Below are 23,075 nucleotides of genomic sequence, written 5' to 3'. Positions count from 1 at the left end.
ATCTAGGTTTGCACACTTCGTTAAGTGCTCTCGAAGCAAAAAGATATTGATTTCGAGTCTCCTTAAATAAACCTCCTTCGATGGCTCCTTTGCGATAGTTCAGTAAATGACTTTCGAAAGAAGACCATTTACTTCCAGACTCATAGCAAAATGTATAAATATTAAACTGAAGAACACCGACACATGTTATGCTGTATCCACACTCGCCGCCGGCTTACACCGGCGGCACGGTCGGCGGCCCGGCCGCCGGCTAAGCACACATGCCGCCGGCTTCGGTGGCAAGGCAGTCTAAAAGCCGGCGGCAAACCCGGCAGTATAAGCCGGCGGCAAACCCGGCAGTATAAGCCGGCGACATGTGTGGATGCGCCATAACAGAACTACGCCTTTTTATGAAGTGAGTTAGCGTTATGTGGTTAATGTCTACTTTCATAAATCTATCTATATTAATAAAAATAAATCTTAAACTTCGTTAGTCTAAATTTAGTTAATTCGTGGAAATCCAGGGAAGGTTAATACGGTGAGAAAATGTAGGAGTTAAGTGATACAAAGTTATGGGGTCATCTGGTTCATAAAACAATGTTATATTGTTCGCATATCATTGAAATATATTAATTAATATAAATAAATTGAATCAAAGTAAGTCAAGTGGACAAAATATTCTAAAATATTCTAGAGTTGAGATCAGAAATATAACCATGTTAGACAAATAAGAAGTTAAAACATTCATGTTTATGTAACTTGGTAACAAAGAGAATAACTCGATAATATTTCCAAGTAACTAATACATTTTAATCCAGCAACAAAGTAATACAATAACTTAGTATTTCTAGACCTGACCTTAGCTTACTTACGTAAAGTATAACGTTTCATCGCTCCTTGGAAACACAAGGTGTAATTTTATTGGCCTGGAGCTGACGACAGAATAAAATTATAATATTTTATACTCATTACTGTTCAAATTACAAAGACATTTTTGTAACACAATTTTGTACAAATGAATAAATGTTAGAGCTGGAGTAGTTGGATATAATTTTTATGGCAATTAATTGTTCATTTTTAAGTTTTGGTTATTCGAATAATATTTAGACCCAATTTCACCAACCTCTGTTTGTTAAATCCTAACAAGGCATTACATAACGGACCTTGGAAAATTAAACAGACTGTTAAAATACTTATGTCCCACAGTAAATATTTAACAGCTCATTAGTAAATACAATGTTAAGTGAACAACGAGTGAATAAAATTCAATTCGTTCGTTCTTGTTATAAGGCGACGAAATTGCAATGTACAAGTTTAATACGACATGTTGGCTGCAATGTGTTATTTTCACCTTATTCGTATACTAGGTCATCTGGTAGATAATGCGACCAAATTAAAATATCACTGATCGCATACATTTGTTACACTACAATAGTTCTTTTTAATTTACCAGGTTAATAATTATGATCTGTCAAAGCTGAAAACATGAATCATGATACAAACTTTTATTTACTTATTTCGGTTTGGTAATTTTGACACAATTCAGTGCATTTGCAATGTCAAGGAAAATCCGAGGGCTGAATTTTTGACAAAATGAAAATAAATAATTATGCATAACATTAAAAATAATGAATAATATGTAAGGATGTGGCGAAACATGGTGGAAACACTCAAAAGTCAAAACAGATTCTTTTATTGACATTAGATATTGTCTTTGAAAGTTGTTGTTTTGACTATTATAACGGCCTGTTATATATTTAACGGACCTCCCCAGCAGAAATTAAAATGTAACACCGTGTTAGGCAATTTTGACATGACATTAGCGTATGGTGGAACGCTCCATAGCTCTAACAGGCCGTTAACTGATTTAACAAGCCATTATTTATTTCACATTGCTTGATAAAACTGGGTCTTAAGCAAACATAATCAAGAAAATACTAAATTAAGATATTATAAGGCTCCGAAAGTACGACAATGCTACATACATTGAAGTTGCCAACATTATTTCTGATGTTTGTCGCGCGCGAAAATTCGTTTATCGCCGGAAACGTATTTTTTTTTCGGAATACAAGTATCTACGTCCTTTCCTAAGACTCAAAGTATCACCATACAAAATTTCAGCCAAATTGATTGAGCGGTTTGGGCTTGAAGAGGTAACAGACAAACATACACACATTTCAAGTGTATAATATAAGTAAAAAGTAAATTACTAGTTAGTAATAAGTATAGATATTATCCTAAGTAAAGATTTTTTAGTTTTATCGAGAGGGTGTATCTATAACTGAATGCAACCAGTAGAACCCTCAGAAATAATTGGCTATTACAATTAGGCGATACGAGTGTGTTTGACACGAAACCTTCGCCGCATTTCCTGCTTGTACAAAGGTGAGTATTGTTTTCGTGGTAATTGCCACCTCGAGACCTCTACAGGCGATTCTTGACACAAATCCTTTACAACACCGAGAATGTTTCAAATAGTCTATAAGAGAAGTGTCAAATAATAGTTAAGTATACTGTATACGCAATGAAAAAATGATATTTGCCAACTTTATTCAAATCGGTCCAGTACTTTTGAAGCCGAGACCAGTACTTTGGAAGAATGAAAATAATCAAATCATTTCTTTTTGCAATAAAGATAAAGAATAAGTTTTAAACCCATCTACTAGTTTTTGTTTAAATTAAGTCTAACGGAAATTAAAACATCTCAATAAAACTCATTGAGCTAATTTTGAAAACGAAAACTGCTAACTTTGCTCATTTTGGTTGATCGAAAGGTTTTATTCATGAAGCCTTTTGCTACATTTTAATACGGTAAGGGGAGGAAACGATTGACATCTCATCAATGCAGAGCCGAAACCGCTGGAAATAGATTGATGACTTTCTAGACATGTGATAGAAAAAGTTTTGCTCAAACTTATACCAACGTAGCGCTACAGTTTCATGCATTTTTCATACTTAATTGAAGCGTATCTTTTATTTAGGAGTTTTTTTTCAATTTTTTTATAGTATTAATTCTTGTTTGCTTCTACTTCTAAGCAGTTGCGCGGGAAGCGTACATTTTTCCGTAATTAATTCTTCAGCAAATCCCGATTCCCGGGACTCAAAACATTTTTTAGTATATCAACCTTCTATATAAAGAATTTTCACATAAACTGCGGCGAAACACTTGACCTGAGCACTTTCAAAATTAGTTTCACTTCATTTTTACATTATGAAAGAAAAATTTTCATGGAAAAAGTTTCGAGTTAGCGCCAGAGCACTGTTCTGGCGTTGACAACGTCCAATAGGCCAAGATCACTTGACACGGATCCTAAACCTATTTACATATTAAAAGAGGTTGAAATTTAAACTTTGACGCGGTTGGATAAGAGTTACTTGATACTAGAAATGTTACAAAGATATTGAGAGAAGTTTTGTTCCCATATTCCTAAAGAGGAACTAACAAAAATATTTTGAAAGCGTATTGTATTTAAATGGTAGTAAATGTGCGTGCTGCCCGTCTTCTTAGTAAATTAAGGCAAATTAATTGTTTAACACAATATTATTATCTTTATAACGGACGAATCAAGCTTACGCTGTCACAGCCATACTTAGATATAATATAATACAAAGTGCGAGAATAAAATACATTTGTAATAAATAGTCATTCATTTTTGGATGATCACCGGCCACCGCGCCGAGTTGATTGGCCGATTGTCTCTCTTGAGACATTGTGAATAAACACACTCAACTTATTGATCAACTGATCGGGCAACTGATCCATTAACGCATAATTAACAGCTTAATTTGAGTCTAGATTTACAAAAAGTCTCAATCATTTTGCATAGAGCAAATGTATTCACAATTTTCGCCTTGTACGCTTATTATGAAATTTTACTCGAATCCATACTAATATTAGAAATGCGAAAGTGTGTATGTCTGTCTATATGTAACCTCTTCACGCCCAAACCGCTGAACAGATTTTGCTGTTTGGTAAGGCGATCACATATTATGTGTTTAAGAATAGGCACTGATGTATAATGGATAGGATCCAAGCTTTTTGGTAAGTCAAAACTCCAGAAATTATAAGGAAAAAGAATACCATTTTACTCTACGATAGTATCCCTGCTGATCTAGCTGAATTAAGTGTTGGTTGAAAATTGCAGAATCGGTGTGCCATTGTGTTGGGATACAGAACTAATTAATACAATTTCCCCAGATGATAATATAAATTATTTATATAGCGTATACAGTCGGAATGATAACTGTAATTTTAATCGGAATTGTTAATTACATTCTATAATGAAATATAAACTTATTGGCCCTGAGTGAGCGTTATTTATAACTACCACTGTAAGAAATTTCATCATAATTTCAAATTCAAATTTCAAATAATTTTAATTCATAAATGATCTGGATAATATTTTCACTTTTTAGGTGCAATTTCACCAAAGGAATTGAACGCGCTTAGTGCACAATAAATCAGTTCTAAACGTATACGGGCGTTTATAACACAAAATTGCATTTCACCAACATAAACTAAACGCGTTCACTGCAAATCCGAGTTTTATCTTAATCTGAACGCGTGTGGCCCGCGACTTTAAATGCGCAAAGATCAATACTATTCCTTGTTGACTACGAAACCATAAAAACTGGCAAAACATGAATTTTGCCGTAACATGTTATGTCTATTCAGCTGCCACTGTAAAAAGCAAAAAATCAAAATAATTTTAGGGCAGATAAACATTTTCATTTACAAAATCAGGTTCTTAAACAGATTTTATTTCGTGGTTATTGAAATAATATTTTTTTGTTGGCTGAAATTGTTTTATTATATAATTTTATTTTGTTTCAGGTGTTATTGGTCCAAATGAGCATCAATTATTTTGATTGTAAGTACATTTTAATATAAGACTAAGTAATTTAAATATAGTAGAGCACAATGGATGTATAGTATTATATAATTTATTTTAATTCATAATATAATTAATGTGAAAGACGTGTTTCTGTTTGTCTGTTACTTATTCATGTTAGGAGGAAACTCTAGGGCCGTTTTTCCATACAAACGTTGACCCCAGTTTCCTCCCTGGATGCATTATCCAGTAGACCACCCGGTAGAGGTATAACTTTTGTTCCTGAATATCTATGGCCACTACTAGCATGTCCCTATATTTTCTTTCTTTTCTTAATTTAATAATTAAAAAAGATATGAAAGTTCAAAAATCCAAAAAAATGGCCAGATTTTCTGCTGTATTCAAACATCCAGAAAACAAAGTCTTGATTAAACAAAGAAAAACATAGGAACACAGGCTCAAGCCTCAAGACAGCAATCGGTTTTACAAATACTTGTTTTTCATTTCTCTAGCCCTAATGTATCCTCTTAAGTCGTTCTATTTGGAATGAAAAAGGATAGTTTTTACCCCTGAAAAATGTGTAGTTTTCGCATGATAAGGACCATAAAGTTGATATACCTAGCGGAATAGGGAAGCAAAGGCCTGAGCAAGCGAGATGTCACTATAAGTAACACTACGTGTTTAAAAAGAGGCGTGTGATACATGACAGCGGAACCAATTTTTTTCATCTGTTTAACGTCCAGTCGGCACTTATCGGCACGTTGACAATTTAGTCTCTTAGAAAGATGCTTGTGTAAGTGTATACGTACACATATTTTTACACAAAGACGTAAATCAATTTCGGTTTCGTTTGACAGCTCGAGATTGTTGCTCTATTCCGCTAGGTATTAATACTTTATGATAATGACTTGTAATTTTATTGTCTACATGTATATCTCATTAATTGACCCCTACAATTGGTTGTATGAGTTATGACAAGCACTGAATAAAGAGATAACCATAAAATAATCAACTTTATAACCAAAGCCTTTTAGTTGTTTTATCATGAAACGAGTTTTTTAAAACGCTTCAAACTACGGCGCTCGTGAATCCGAGGTCGTTATAATTAAAAATTATATCGAAATAATACGATGAGAATTGAACTTCAGCGAGCAAGCGAGATTAAATTAAAAAGTTTTTGTTTGTAGTCTTTTTCAGGGATTTTTTTTTCGCTTCCGGATAAATATTATACTTGAATTACAATTTTGTATAAAACCAGCCAAGTGCGAATCGGACTCGCGCACGAAGGGTTCCGTAATATAAGGACAACTAAGTATTTTCGCGCACGAAGGGTTCCGTAAATATAACGACAACTAAGTATTTTCTGAATATTTTAAGTGCCTGTCTTTGGCCATCATTGATATCGAGCAAGAAAAGCAATTGTAAACAACACTTTTAAACATTATTATAATATGCATCGATCATAATACTTATGTATTTATAGTAACATGTTACACAGCTATTTGTAAACAAAGTAATTTTAGGTTACTAAGGTTGGCTTGCACCAAAGGCGTGGTTAAAGTTAAACTTAAAGTTATGGTTATAGTTAAGGCAAATTTAACTTTAACTTTAACCTTAACTTTGACCGGAGAAATTGACAGATGACAGTTGGTCCAACAAGGTTATAAATGAACGTGGGTGGGGGCGCTGCTGGTAAAGCTGAGAACTGTCAAAAATGGCGTTTTTTGTATGATGACAGCATTAGTTCCTTTTTTCGCCACGCGCATTTAAAACCTTGTCGAGCTCTATGGTTATGGTTAAATGTGGCGTCTTGATGGCGTCCATTTTTAACTTCAACCAAAGATTTGAAATTTTGCATTGTAGTTAAAGTTATAGTTAAAGTTAGTTGGTGCAACCCAACCTTACCTGTTATATTTTATAGTTAAATATTGTTGTTATGTATGCTATAGTTTATGGAAGAGCGGGGCGGCCTAATACAAGTAATAACACTTACCAGGTGGTCCCAATCTCTGCTTAATTTGTTAAGTTGAAACTGTAAATTGTAAAAATAAATATTTTTGATTTTTTTTTAGCTACTTCTAACGCTAATTTTTCTCTTTCTCTCACGAGTCACGACTCGTGTTACATTTGTATTCTGTTCACAAACGAAATCATAAATGTGGATAAAGAGTGACGTCACAGCATCTGGGACACTGTGGCTTGGCGTACTAATGCCGGGGTTCTACGCTAATTAAATTTTACATTCGCCGTTGTAACCAGACGACGTGCATCGGAGATGCTAACGGATCTTAAGCTGCAACTACACGTTGCTTAATTGGATTCAGGAACACTGAATCGGAAATTTATTAAAACTAAATTATGTTTTTTATTAGCTCCGACCAAAATTCAAATAACATGTTACTTTATGAAATAGGCTACAGATTTCATTTTCTACCGACATTTATCTAGCGACCCATGCTGCCGCTGCTTTTTAATGGCGTAGAGCAAATGAAATCTTTAGCTTACTTATGTCATAAAGTGGCATTTTATTTGAATTTGTGTAGGTCGATAAAATAATCGCGCGCTTAAAAGTCGTAGTGCGCGCCAGTTCGAAATCCTATTTTTTATTTCAAAATCTTAAGAGAAATATTCTTTGTCATTTCAGAAGCACGCCCACAATTTCTTTACGCTCTTTATGTATCGCGCGGAAAACTTACATTTGTTAAGGTATCCTATGTCATTTTCTGACACTCAAAGGGTTTGTAATTATGTGGTAATATGCTAACAACTTAAATTATCGTAACAGGTTCTATCCCTATTAATTCAATTTTTAGCAAAGTAAAAGTGTTATACTATAATAATTATAACACTTTTACTTTGCTTTAAGCCGTGTTATTTTTTCAAAGATTAAACCACAGATATAAGAAGTAATTTACACTGAATTAACAGGTGTTACTGTAATTTAACTGTTTTTTTTTTATATTACAAGTTTTTCGTACTGGATTCAGTCGCGTATAGCTAGTGCTTTAGGCACGTTTGCTAACGATGTTTTAACGAGCAATTAATTTAAGCAGGCGAGGATGGGATATAGTTATGTGTTCCAATTTCAAATCGATTAGAGTGTATTGTAATTTGAACCAGATATTTAAGTTAGTGCAAAAACACAAGATGTGTTGGTCTTAACTTAATTCGGTCAGAAATTCACTGATTGCGGTGGAGGTACATAATTTTTTTACGAGATTAGGGGCTGTTTCACCACTTCCTGATAAGTGCCGGATATGCTATCCATCACATAACTTTACTATGGAGAATCTGTCAAATAAGTTGTGGATAGCCTATCCGACACTTTATCAGGAAGTGGTGAAACACTTCTTAAAGCTTTTTATCATAATCAGTTTCGAGTCTCCGAGAGTCGATATTACAAAATATTCTAAATATTCTACCTTGCTATCAAACTTGGAAACAACATATTATTTCCAACGCGGGAATTGAACTCACGAACCGAGTCAATAGCTAAACTTAACAGACTTTTTTAATCTTTTTAATCTATAAGAAATAAATTCCCAAAAAAATCTTCGGTCTTCGGAAAAACAATAACAATAATATTTTTTTTATGAAATAAGGGGGCAAACGAGAAAACGGGTCACCTGAAGGAAAGCAACTTCCATCGCCCATGGACACTCGCAGCATCAGAAGGTGCGTTGCCGGCCTTTTAAGAGGTAATAGGGGAGGGTAGGGAAGGGAATAGGGTAGGGGATTAGGCCTCCGGTAAACTCACTCACTCGGCGAAATACAGCGCAAGCGCTGTTTCACTCCGGTTTTCTGTGAGAACGTGGTATTTCTCCGGTCGAGCCGGCCCATTAATCTGGTAATTATAAGAGATCATTAACCGTCGAAGTGTCGCAAGACTTGCAAGCATTTTTTATTGATTCTATGTAACAATCTTCAATCTAAAAATAAATTAAAAAAACACTTTTTATACAAATAATATCAAGTGGATTTAGATTTTGAAATCTAATTCAGTTATCTTTTCGCGGCCATCTGAATTTGACACTGCTTAATTAAATTCTTTGTTGCTGATATGCAGTCTTTTTTATTTTTTTCACATCAAATTCTATTAAATTTACGTGTTTCGAATAATGAATATTTTTTGTTTTTCGTCGTTCTGGAACTATTGATTGTACAATTGTTGTAAACTGTCAAAAAAAAAGTGTAACTACCGCAATCAGGGACGAATAATAATTAGTTTATTGTAATATAAGTTTAATAATAATTAATGATTAAATGTTTCGGAGCGCGGCAGTAAAAAAGTTTAAACCTAATTGAAACAAACGAAGTTTACACAGGATGTAATGAAACTAAGGGCCTGTTTCACCACTTCCTGATAAGGCAATCCACTAATTAACTTGACAGATCAAGTATGGAGAATCTGTAAAAAAAGTTGTGAATAGCCTATTAGGCACTTTATCAGAAAGTGGTGAAACAGGCCCTAAGTGATAATACTTGAATGGTATGGGTGTGAATATGTCCCCTAAATGGAGTTCGCCGTGAAAGTAGCAGCGCTGAAAGAGTAACTTTTTAAACTTTTGTATGGTAAAATTCATGACATTGAAAAGTAAAAAATAAATTGCTCTTTCAGCGCTGCTACTTTTACAGTAAACACTATACAAAGGACACGCGATAGCGACAGCTCGGCGACTAGACGCGACGACAGGCTACAGCCGACAATTTTCATATATTTTGTTCGAAGCTCCACACACTTGGCGTCAGAGTCGCGGAGTCGTGATGACAAGCTAGGGGAGTCGCGCGCGCTCGCTACTAGTCGCTGCGTCTAGCGACAGCGCATCGTCAGTCTCGCTGTGAGTGCTAGGAAGGTGCACGTCTTTGTTAGTGTAGGCGCACACTAGGCGACACGCGACAGCGACAGCTCAGCGTCTAGTCGCGGTGACAAGACGCTAGATGCAAACGACAACGCCACGCCAGACGCGGCGACAAGTCGCCCTGTTTGCGGTGGCTCTAAAATATTATCACTTAGTTTGGTTACATCCTGTATACGTGAGTCGTAGTTCACTAAACTGTATTTAATGCAAATTTTACGGTAGGGCACTTCGGAGAGATTTTAGTATAATGAAACTACCGCACTCGAGCGGGTGAACTGGCGCTTAATATTTTAACACCCAACATACAAAGGGACTCTAAAATCATATTAAGCTAACTTTGTTGCTATTGATTTCATAACATATTCAACTTGTGACTTTATATTATAACTAAAATATTATGTACTAGATTTTGCTGGCAACTTCGTTGTACCAAAGTTTGTTTCAGGGAACCGTACGTAAGTAAAACAATAATAATATGTCCTTTGGATTAAGGTTTCTCAAAGGTGATTAGTAGACCGAGAGAGAGAGAAAGATTATATAAAACATTATCTCAAGTTCAGAATATACATTGCAATGCTTCGAGCTAAATTGGGGCGGGGGCAAGAAATTGTTGATTTCACGGTGGTCAGCTCTCCGCTGTTTCAATTTCAACGCTAAATTGGATATCCTCTACTATATTTAGATTATGCTATATTCGTTTGCATAACATCTTTGTATATTAACGCCTCCGTGGTCGAGTGGTTTAGAGCGTGGCTCTTGACTCGGAGGTTGTGGGTTCGATTCCCGCGTTGGAAACATGTTATTTCCAAGTTTGGTTAGGACAGTGCAGGCTGATCACCTGATTGTCTGACAAGTAAGATGATCCATGCGTCGCATGGGCATGTAAAAAGTCGGTTGTGTACGTGATCTCTCGCCAGTCATGTCGGTCGTCTGTCAGGCTGGGTTATGAGACTAAGCCCCAATTTCACCAACGACCGTTAAAGTTAACGCTGGAATTAGTATCACGTTACCTCTTTCGTTTTTCTTATGAATGAAAGAGAAGACATGACATTTTAACAAGCTGTTAACACTAACAGACGTTGGTGAAATTGGGGCTAAAGGGAATAGAGAGTGCTCTTGTGTACTGCGCACACACTTAGGCACTATAAAATTACTCCTGTGTAACTGGCCTGGTTTCAATGAAGCCGGCCACCGTAACCGAAACCGGTGTGGGAGTTATTATTGGAACGAAGTTTCTTATCGCGCGTTCGGCGTAAAGGGAGCTAAACAGAATGATATTTGACCTCGACACTTCTCATTAGTACCTGCATGGTAGGGGCAGAGGGCGTTGTAGTACTCTTGTGCGTCAACTAGATGGCGTTTTTTGAGAATAATTAACATCGACGACGCGTTTTTAGTATTCCTGGGCGTCAATATATGGCGTTTTTTAAATAATTTTTGAGCGTATAATATGTATAATACAGGTTTTTTGAACATAAAAAATAACTTCGTTCCATTTGGGTGTCCCTTGACACCTCTCAAGTTTTTTTATTATTTGTATATTATCCAATGCAAAGAAACTAACAAGCTACTGTAGCTTGTGGTAATTACCATTTCTGAGGTACCTTGACAGGACTCCAGTACAGTTGGTGATTGGTTCTTTAGCTAATCAAAAAGGCTATTAAATACGTAAACTACTTTATATTATGATCCCAAAACCGGACATTACTTATATGTACGCAAGAAATCAATTAACTTGGCAAAGATTTTTAATTATATTTTCAACTGAATTTATGAATGTAACATATTCATCACTTACACAATAATACGCTTTCGATTTTTCGAACTTTTTTTCGAACCGATTTCGATGGGTATGGAGATGCTTTGAGTTCCAGGAGGGGGACTAGGTAGTACTTCTACTAAGTTACTTTTTATCTCAAAAAGCTACTAATTCCTATGAATCAATTTCTGCGATGGTACATAAAAATATCTGTACCGCAAAGTAGGTTGTAACATACAACCCGAACCCTAAAATATATTACTATACAATTTAGTAAACCTAATCGTTTTACGTCGGACCTCCTCGCTAATCTTGATTGAAACGGCGGTTACTATCTGAAAAACGCAATTTCCTAAAGAACTACTCGCCTGTAAAAAGATAAGAGTTTCGGGTTTCCAATTAATCTTCTTTCCCTCAAAATTTGCATACAGCCTTGAATTTTTACTCCTTTAACGCTTCATTTGTATTTGGGTCGCCTTCGTTTATTCCGTATTCCGTACCCAAAGGGTAAAAACGGGACCTTATTACTGAGACTTCGATGTCTGCCCGTCTGTCTGTCTGTCGCCAGGCTGTAACTCAAGAACCGCTATAAATAGACTTCTGAAATTTTCACAGATTGTGTATATATTATGTTGCTGCTGTAACAGCAAATACTAAAAAAAAGTTAATATTTAAGGGGCTTATTTGGCTTTTCTTTTGCTCGTAATCCATAATAGCAACAGGTAGGCACTTGTAATATTCACTAAATCCTTAATTGAGTATTTCAACATTTTTTTTTTATAAATGGAAATATTTTATATAAGTTTTATAACAAAACATTTTTGTTTTATTTTTTTTTTCACAATAATTCAAAAGTTATTTCAAAATAAAAAAATTGGAAGACACGCCGTCATCTCCGGCACTAAGCCAAGGGCGTGTGACGTCATAATGTTTTTTTCACAACAGAACAATAAAAACAGTAGTACTAACATGGTCCAGTCAAATTAGGCTTAAATTAGGTAGGAACCCTGGAATTGTACAACGACATATTCATAATATTAATACGCGAACGAAAAACTTTGTAACCCTTATTACGAAAAATGGGGATACGTAGGTGCATGAAATTTTGCACAGTTATAGTTTATATGGTGAAGGAGTGCATCGAACTAATATTATTTTGAAATTATGCTTTTATCATACATTTTTTTAACAAATAAAACATTACACACACTACAACACACCTACATGAAAAATGACAGATTTTTAGTGACAAGCCTATACTTACATACGAATTATACTCTTTTATTTATGTTTGAAGTCTGTTGACAACAAGTTGACAAATTGAAAATGGATTATAGTTTTTTTTATTGAATCTAATATACTATTATACAATGCTTACACGGCCAGACTGAGATCAGCTTAGTCCCAGAGCCAAGAGTTGAAAAAAAATATGATAAAGTCAATATTTTTTTACAAAATATAGGTAGTAGTCCTAAATATTATGTCGTTGAAAGTTGAAACTAAGGTCGAATTTTGACCATTGGGCGATCTCTAGTTATACTTAAGTAGGTGACGCCCGCAACTCCGTTGCGCCAAAATTTTTAGTTCGGTTCCCACGCGTTTACCGCGCGGGAACCGAACATTTTTCCAGGATAAAAAGTATCCCATGTCCATTCCCGGGACTCAAAGTAAAAAACGGTTTAGATGTGAAGAGGTTACAGACAGACAGAAATACACACTTTCGCATTAAATATTAGTATGGATTAAATAAAATAGAGATATAACCTTAAAATTGTAAACAAAACTCGTCAGACAGGACAAAACAGTAAACCAATTACCACACGTGACAATGCCACTGAACCCAACGTGTTTACTTGGGAAAGATAATCGTATTTGTTAAAACACAAAAATCATTTATAATGACATTACGTATAACGACTAACTGGATATAACGACATAATTTTGATGTTCCTTCTGTTTTAAATGTTAAACGCTACAATCCATTTGAAAATTTAGAAAAAAATATAGCCTCACCAATAGTTTTACTTTTTATTGGTGAAAAATGTTTTGAATTAATTATTTAAAGGTCACCCCAAACTAACAACATCTGCCTCTTTATAATATAACAAGTAAGTATGTGTTCCTCGGTAACTCTATTTTTAAACTAGGAAATCTTTTCTCTTGTTTAAGTACAAAATATGTTACGGTGTCTCCATTTCAAGAGGCTCACGTTCTCACCTTTAACGCGATAATCATGTCGTCCGTTGCTTCTATAAATATAACACAGTAAGTAGTGGAAGCACGTATTTTGTTTACGAAATAATAGTAAAACCATTATAAACCATATTAAGGGCCTGTTTCACCACCTCCTGATAAGTGCCGAATAGGCTATCTACCACTTAACTTGACAGCTGAAGTATGGAGATACTGTCAAAAAGCTGTGAATAGCCTATTCAGCACTTTATCAGTAAGTGGTGAAACAGGCCCTAAGGCACCGGCACTTGATATTTGGTACATTACGAGTAAATTATAAAAGTAGTTTATATTTTATACTTAATAACGAGATGACGCCCGTAACTCCGTTGCGCCAAAATTCATTCATCGCGAGGGAACTGCGAACATTCCTTCGGGATAAAAAGTATCCTATGTCCTTTCCCAGGACTCTATACCAAATTTTACCAAAATCGGTTCAGCCGTTTGGGCGTGAAGAGGTAATAGACAGACAGACAGACAGACATATAGACAGATAGACAGACAGACCGACAAACAGACGGACGGATGGACGGACGGACGATCGGACGGATGGACGGACGGACAGACATACAGACATATAGACAGACAGACAGATAGACAGACAGACAGATAGACAGACAGACAGATAGACAGACAGACAGATAGACAGACAAACAGATAGATAGACAGACAGACGGACAGACAGACAGACAGACGGACGGACGGACGGACGGACAGACAGGCAGATTAAAAGGATATGGAATTCGCGTACATGCTTGTATACCCTGTTGTCATTTTACTCATGTCACTTTCATCCCTTCAAATTGTTTGTCAAGAATTTAGTAAACTTAGTAAAGATCTGAGTTGATGAATAAGGACTAAGCCCTCAAACACATCCAAATTAGGCTATATTTTAGGGGCTAAGACATAATCTGGGCAACTCATTCAAAGAGTCCCTAATACCAGGATAAACGTCACGTAAGTACCGTAGACAAAGCGCGTAGAGCTACGTAGGCTTAGTGCGTAGTGACGTAGACCGTAGGATTACTGCGTAGCGCGTAATATAACCTAAGCGCGTACTTTGACGTTTACAAAGAGTTTAGATGCCATGCACGTAGTTCGACGTAGCAGGCATAGCTCGACGTAAGCTTAGGGTTGATTCAGAACGCGATGCGTAGATGCATTTCTAAATTTATATGGATTTGACGGATTCGCAAGACATCTCAAGCAATTAAAACCTGTCAAATCCATACAAATTTATGCCGCGCCGCGCCTCGCCGCATTATGTTCTGAATTGACCCTTATGCGGGGTTTACACGTGTGACTATAGCCGCCGCACCATTTACGCCGCACAAAGGGGCTCTTAAGTGTCTGATAGATGTACGAACTTAAAGTACGCGGGTTTTAAGTTCGCGAACTTACTCGGCTCGCGTCGGTGACACACGAGAATCGCTCACACTGGATTACCATGCCCCCAGGCTCGCGGCTCGCGACTCTTTGCTCACACACAGGCGATTAAGATCGTCGAGCCATAAGTCCGCGTACTTACTCGCACGTCTGTCTCCCCTTTTAGTGCAAAGCCTGACGACGCGCGAAGTCAGCTACGCGCGTAGCTGAACGTAGCTTAAACGCGTAGGCGGTAGCGGAGTAGATTGGCGTAGCCTATGCGCGTAGCTGGACGTAGCTAGCAAGTATATCGATGTAGTATGATGGCGTAGCTCGTAGCATAATCGCATAGCTTGGCGTAGCCTTTACGCGTAGCAAGACTGCGTTATTATGTCTAAAAGGAGTTTATAGAAAAATGCTTTTTTTATGATACCTTAAAACTCAACCGTACCTATTTAAGCTCTCTAGCTGGCGATGTATTCGACAATTCTGGCGGCCTGAAGGTACAAGTTGGAAGCCGGCGACATGAACCACACCCGCTGCCAACCGGCACCCTTACCCGGTATCAGTATATTTTACAACCAATTATGTCAAATTATAAGATTTGTCGACGCATCACATCATCGACGTCACACGCACACACGCAGGGCTTACGTAGGCCTGCGCCCGGGCTGTGCGGCGCGCCCCCCTCACTCGATATTGGACCACCGCCGGTGTGCGCATGTCAAAGTGTCATACTTATGTAAATCATATTGTATCAATAAATCGTATTGAGTCTAAATCAGTTTTCATATTCCACACCATCATCGAGGCACCTTCCAGTAAACGGCTCCAGGCTCCAGCCCCAACAGATTAGCCATTATTTTGTGCCATAATATAACGGCTAATCAAGTACGAGTAATAAGTATGTTATTTAGGTAAAATATATTCCAAATTCCAATCACGAGGCTCATTTCCCAATCGAGTAGCGTATTTGTATCACCCCTTGTATAAACCCTACGGACAGATTGTCTAATGAACCGCTTATCAACTCTATTACTATAGCAATAAGGTTCAAAAGGGTACTAAATTAAACGTCTACAGCACCTCCGACCCTCGCAGGCCTAACACGTGGAGTTCGCACCAAATATAAAGTTTGATTTGAAAAGCGGCGTACATTCTAAAACGTATGGAAAAGGCTCGTGTCACACGTGTCTGCGAATTAAAGCAATACTATAATAACAATAATTTATGTGTTATTTTAATTTATGTGCTATTTTAATTTTCTCAAAAAATGCTTTTAGTTTATATGCTTTTGGTTTAAAAATAATTGCTTTTTATATCTTTTTCTTAAACTAAATGAAAAAACGGAATCGGGATACAGGTTAATTTAATCTAAATAATATTATAATATTGTCGTGACTATGTACTGTTTTTTTATGAAGGTCTATGGCATCCGTTACACGCTCATGCAAGCGACAGTCAATTCCGCCAATCATGAATTATGTTTGACTGATAGTGACTGATGGACTGACGAATGGTATTAGACGGTCACTCAATTCTCTTCAGTTTTATGTCAGTCAAAGCCAAAGTTTTCAAAGGTATTCTAATTTTTTTCCTATTTTGTCAGATGTGACTACACTCACTCAAAATTCGTGACTGATGGTTGCATGAAGCAAAAATCAAAATATCCAGATTTTCGTCAATCAACTTCATGGAACTGTCACGCTCATAGGTTATCCATCAGTTACAGCCATGACTGTGGTAAAATTGACAACAAAACCTAACGTGTAATGTATGCCTAAGGCATTTAGTCATCTTCGGTCAGGACTAAGGGATTTTATGGTTCTTGTATATATGTAAACATATTATATAAAAATGAAAAGATATTTTATGTAACATAATAATACGTTACCGGAATTCTACTTTTAAAACGCAACATAAACGCACCTTCGTTGCTTGTTCAACCCAGTCTAAAACTCTCTAACTACAGTTCTCACGATAAGCCAAAGCTATAATTTCGTAACGAACCTACCTGAAAATGGTAGAATCGTTACAGCTTCAACAAAGTTACACGTCCCGTGTGCTCTCGGCCTTATGTAACAGCTTGAAGTCACGAAACAATTTAGGAAACTCATTCCATACAACACGTATCATTACCACCTAACACTCGCTGAAATGAATTGTTGTTGCTTTTATTTTGTTTTATAACTTCAGTTTGATTACCTTTTTCATCATGATTGTCTGATGTATTTTAAATTTAGAAAACCTTGTTTTGCCATGAGTAAAAAACCTTATATCTTTTTTTGTATTCTATTTTTCATAAAAAGTCCTAAATTGTTAAGTAATAGAAATTAAGAAATACGAAATTTAGGATCCAATTCAATCAATTTTAGGAACCGAAATTCAGGATAATGAATTGAGTATCTTAATTATTAAGAGTCCTAAGTTAAAAATTCTAAAATATTCAGAATCCTAAATTCGGGAAACGAATTCCGGATCCTTAATTCAGGATTCTTAATTAAGGAATCTTTTAGGATGCTAAATTCATCAAAATTAAAAATAAAAGTACGAAAATTACATACTGTCTCGTCCAATTCTAAATTCTATTCTCGTCGGAGATAAAAATTATTTAACTTAAACCAGTCTTATCAAATAACTGTGTATGAAACTATGTTGCATGTTAGAAATTATTGCACTTACATTAATGCTATCAAACATTAAATTACATAGTTAAACATACAAAGCGTTAAACAACATGACATTACATTTGCGGCAAAGCACTCAACAGTCTACATGCATTTTCGTAAATGCCTACATACTGCACTTATAGTTCGTTCACAACGTATTTACCTGAGTTCCAACGTGTGAATCTTAAGTCGTGTACTTAAAGGTCATTCCAGAGGTAAGCAAAGTGGGAACGGAACGTTCGTTCGATATTATTTTACCTCTAATATTCAATAAGTAAACCTTATCTCGACAGCATAAAGGTCATTTTAGAAGTGAAGGTACATACCTACGTACAGAAACACTTACACGTTCAGGCTTTTACGTACCGTTTTCTTTTATTGGATGCTCCACACCTAATCCTTTAAGTGCTCCTAGTATTTACATTGTTTTAGACGACTTAAAGGCGCGATTCCACCGCGGCGCACGCTGTGCACGGCGGCCACGCGGTGCACGGGATTTATATGATTAGACTAGTCAATCAATATAAATCCGTGCACCACGTGGCCGCCGTGCACAGCGTGCGCCGCGGTGGAATCGCGCCTTAACTCAGATTTAATTTATTATGACGTTGTCGAGAGCTATCTTAGTTAATGACGGTTAATTTTCATTTTGACCGTCATTAACTCGCTAACCTCGAGATCACTAACAAATTATGTGTCGCTGCCTACTGATTAAAATAGCCGTCCAATCAAACAGCTAGCACTTTGACTGAACAACGCCATTCAATCACACGTCTAGCTTTTTAATTGAAAATTCGACTCACATAAAACGTTAACACCACAGCAGCTGATTCAAAAGCCGCCGTCTAATTGAATTAGTTCAGCGCTCACCACTGCGGCGCTAAGTACGTTTTGTTAACAATATGGCGTTAACTAGCCGGCGTTTGTGGTTATTTTAAGATATTTTTCGAAAACAAAGTAGTAAATATACGTTACATGTTTTATGAAAGAGACAGAAATTTAACAGTTTAAGAGACATAACATACGAGTGATACGAGTGAATAAAAATTTTATTCGAGGAGAAATTATGAGATTATGAAATGCATCATTATAATATTATGTTAAAGTGTAATAACACCTTCAATAGAACATTCGTTTTAAAAGTGCAAAATAAATTTTTTGTCCATGTGCATGTTCATGCTCATGCTCAAGCTAATGCTCATGCTCATGTTCATGCTCATGTTCATGCTCTTGCTAATGTTCATGCTCATGTTCATGCTCATGTTCATGCTCATGTTCATGCTCATGTTCATGCTCATGTTCATGCTCATGTTCATGCTCATGTTCATGTTCATGCTCATGTTCATGCTCATGCTCATGTTCATGCTCATGCTCATGCTCATGCTCATGTTCATCCTCATGCTCATGCTCATGCTCATGCTGGTTTTGCAATTCATATGAGGTGTGGAAAATGCCGTTGTTCAGTCAAAAGGCAAAAAGCTGTGTGATTGAACAGCTATTTTCACCGATAATCTATACTAATATTATAAATGCAAAAGTATCTCTGTCTGTCTGTCTGTCTCGCTTTCACGCCAAAACTACTGAACCGATTGCAATGAAATTTTGTACACAGTTATTCTAGAGTCTGAGAAAGGACATAGGCTACATTTTGATGTGGGAAAACATATTATTTCCATGAAAATATCGATGAAAATTAATTCGCATTGCGCGTGGCCAGCGCTCTTCCCGGGGGTCCTGGGTTCGAGTCCCGTAGGCGGAACAAAAAGTTTTCAATGTTCCTGGGTCTTGGATGTGTATTAAAATAATATTTCAAAAATCTTAAATATATTTTATGTATAATATTATAAAAAATCGAGAAATATATCGATGCAATGAACATTTTAGTTCTAATACGATTCAACAGATCGTTTTATTTTTTACTTCATTGTAACATAGAACTAATCATACTTATTAGTTATTATGTTTTTGTTTATAGTTTTTAATACGTTAGAATATTATGTTTAATAATATTATCACTTGGTATAATAATAATCAATCTATCTTATCTTATAGAACTCCTACTGCATTTCTAAGGAGTTCGAGTGTACCTTGGCCTATATTCCATCCAGAAAATATATCAATGCAATCAACATTTTAATTCTAATATATGAAAACAGATGGCGCTTTATTTTTTACTTCATTATTGTAACAGAACTAATCATACCTACTTTATTATATATTATTGTTTTTATTCATAACTAGCTGTTGCCCGCGACTTCGTCCGCGTGGACTTTAGTTTATAGCGCGCGGTGGCAACAAAATTTGTGTCAAATTTAAAAACTTTTTAAAACCCTGGTAAGTGGTAGCCCTCTTAGGGCCGCGCAACGCGCTACACCGGAATGGCAGCGCTGAAAGTGCTCGCCTCGCCGCTGCCATTCCGGTGTAGCGCGGCCCTTAATTAATCAAAATACCCAAAAACAGCTGTGCAGTGTGCACATAATCTATACTAATATTATAAATGCGAAAGTATCTCTGTCTGTCTGTCTGTCTGTCAGTCTCGCTTTCACGCCAAACGCCAAAACTACCGAACCGATTGTAATGAAATTTTGTATACAGATAGTCTAAAGCCTGAGAAAGGACATAGGCTACTTTTTTACTGGAAAAAAGGGTTGTAAGGGTCGTAAATTTGTTCAAAAAATTCATAATAGATGGCGCCGTGCGTCTTCTACATCGCGCTGACGCTTGCCCAAAAGTCTTTCTATAAGAGGTGGTATCATCTTACATTTAAGTCTCGATTTTTTTCGATTGTTATATCTATTCTACGGTATTAAATAACTCAGTATTTTATCTGTGGAGGCAGTGACGTAACCTTAAGACCAAATTTCACCAACGACTGTTAAAGTTAATGCTCGAATTAGTATCACGTTAGCTGTTTCGTTTTTCATATGAATGAAAGAGAAGACAGGACATTTTAACAAGCTGTTAACACTAACAGACGTTGGTGAAATTGGGGCTAAACCTATCAATGATTAATAGTTTATGGGTAAAGTTGTGTAATTGGGGGGCTAAATAAGCTTTAAGATTTGGCATAAAATATAAAGTTTAATATACAAAAATGAAGTACTTATTGTGTGCACACTGCACAGCTGTATTGATTTAAGGGGTACCAGGGTTTTTTTATAAAAACTTTTGACACCAATTTTATTGACATCGCGCGCTATAAACTGAAGTCCACGCGGACGAAGTCGCGGGCAACAGCTAGTATTAATAATAAATTTGAAATAATATCAACGAAGAATAAATCAATTCATATATTTATGTTGCCTCTTGTTCAGCACACTGCACGGCTGTGCCTAATTACTGTGCTGTGTATAACTATATTATCTCAAACAAATTCAATTGTATACTAGACAACATTGATTCAAATACAAAAAGTATATAACCGGAAAACTGAGTAATCTCGAAAATCCTAAAATAATCGGCCAAGTGCGAATCGGACTCGTGCACGAAGGGTTCCGTACCATTATAGAGCAAAATTAGGCCAAAAATTGTGTTTTTGTATGGGAGCCCCCCTTAAATTATTATTTTATTTAAACATTATTATTCAATTATAAAGTACACATAAAACTAAGGATTGTGTGAAAAATTCAAGCACTGTGGCTGTTATTGATATGGAGTAAAAAAGGCCAAAAAATCACGTTTGTTGTATGGGAGCCCCCCTTAAATATTAATTTTATTTTGTTTTTAGTATTTGTTGTTATAGCGGCAACAGATATAAACATTAAACAATCTGTGAAAATTTCAACTCTCTGCGGCCTATTACCGTTCTTTAGATACAGCCTGGTGACATACAGACAGACAGACGGATAGACGGACAGACAACGAAGTCTTAGTAATAGGGTCCCGTTCTTACCCTTTGGGTACCGAACCCTAAAAAACAAAAGAAATCTGTGTCATGGCGTAAGTGAGTGGCAGATGTCTGACTACAGTCGGACCTGCCCCTGTATTTCCCATGGGATATTCTTTATTGTTCAATCTACTTCTTTCACTTAAGGGTCAGCTCACAACGAAAAAAGCTGCGCTGCATTTTAAGGCTAGTGAGCAGTGTACCTGTCAACGTGAATTATGGATTATTTACAAGCGCACTGGGCTGTATATGCGGTACCTAAAAGCACAGTTTACTGTCCAAAATGTGAAGAATAATAATTAAGAAATATATTATCATCAAATTACTTAAATATTATGAAACTTACTTCTTAAAATAAGTAAAAACTTTTTTTTTTCTAAAACTGCTAGCGCCCGCAAGAAATTCATCTCATTTTCTCAAAATCGTACTTAGCGGAATATAATATTTTGTGAAGGACTTTAATTAAAATTGCCGTACATAATTTAGCCGGAGTCTTAACGACGTTATTACTGGAGCCTCGAGAACTATTATACGTCAAAAGCGAGCGGTCATCAAACGTTCATTTCGCAGGTTATTACGGGCGATCTTCGTTTTAGCCGGGCTTCGTGACAGTGACGCATGTTCTAATTTAATCGTCCGCAGACGATTCTCCACTGTTTTTCTTTATTTTTCCACGAGCGTAAGGCTTAGAGTCGCCTGGGATGCGGCACGCGCGAAATTGTTCGAGTTTGTATGGCACTCCAGAGGTTCTATTGTGCCCGTATAGAAAACCGCGCGCTCTTCAGCCGAGAGTTCTCTGCCCGTGATCCTTATAAAGCCATGCAGCCGGATAAATTAATTTTCTTTTCGCTCACATTTTTAATATGTTTACCTTGTCATTTTGTTATTGTAAACAGAAGACTGGAAGTTGAGGATAGGCATTGCGACATTATTTCCTCTTTAGTTGTTAATAAAATTGTGCAAGCCTTTTTTACCAAAGATCGATTTACCAAAGGTCGATTAACAATTGAATAGTATTGTAATGAAAATAATAAAAGGATATTATGCAATATTGATATGTTATAATAATTATAATAAACAGTCAAGTCTTTTTGGGTTGAATTATAGAGGGTGTAACAAAAATAACTGATAATACTTTAGGGTGTGTACGTGTTCCTTGTAGAGAGTTCACTGTGAAAGTAGCAGCGCTGAAAGACCAAAATTTTTTTTCACTTTTGTATGGGGAAACTCGTGACGCTCGGGCCCTTGCCCAAACAAAAGTGAAAAAAAAATTCGTCTTTCAGAGCTGCTACTTTCACAATGAACTCTCGACAAGGAACACGTGCGCACCCTAAAGTATTATCACTTTTTTTTTTGTTACACACTGTATACTTACTTTTGATCTTGCGTTTCGTCACTTGATAGTTTAATAGTAAGACCATATGAAGCGTTTTCCGTTTCCTATTATAGAAAATCCAGTTTAAACAAACCGAGTATCTTGAGTTGGGACGAATT

The 23,075-nt window shown here is 36.3% G+C and overlaps 1 long non-coding RNA gene across 1 annotated transcript in view; it reads left to right on the top strand.

Moving 5' to 3' along the window:
* LOC121733596 overlaps positions 1 to 23,075 on the top strand; it is a 53,254-nt gene that overhangs the window by 27,964 nt on the left and 2,215 nt on the right. The window contains exon 2 of the long non-coding RNA XR_006036582.1: positions 4,814 to 4,850. This is a non-coding gene — a long non-coding RNA (uncharacterized LOC121733596). The remainder of the gene's footprint in view (positions 1 to 4,813; positions 4,851 to 23,075) is intronic.

Source organism: Aricia agestis, chromosome 14, assembly GCF_905147365.1.
Source record: "Aricia agestis chromosome 14, ilAriAges1.1, whole genome shotgun sequence".
Taxonomy (NCBI): domain Eukaryota; kingdom Metazoa; phylum Arthropoda; class Insecta; order Lepidoptera; family Lycaenidae; genus Aricia; species Aricia agestis.
Note: the sequence above shows the minus strand (reverse complement) of the source record. Positions and strands in the feature narration are given on the sequence as shown.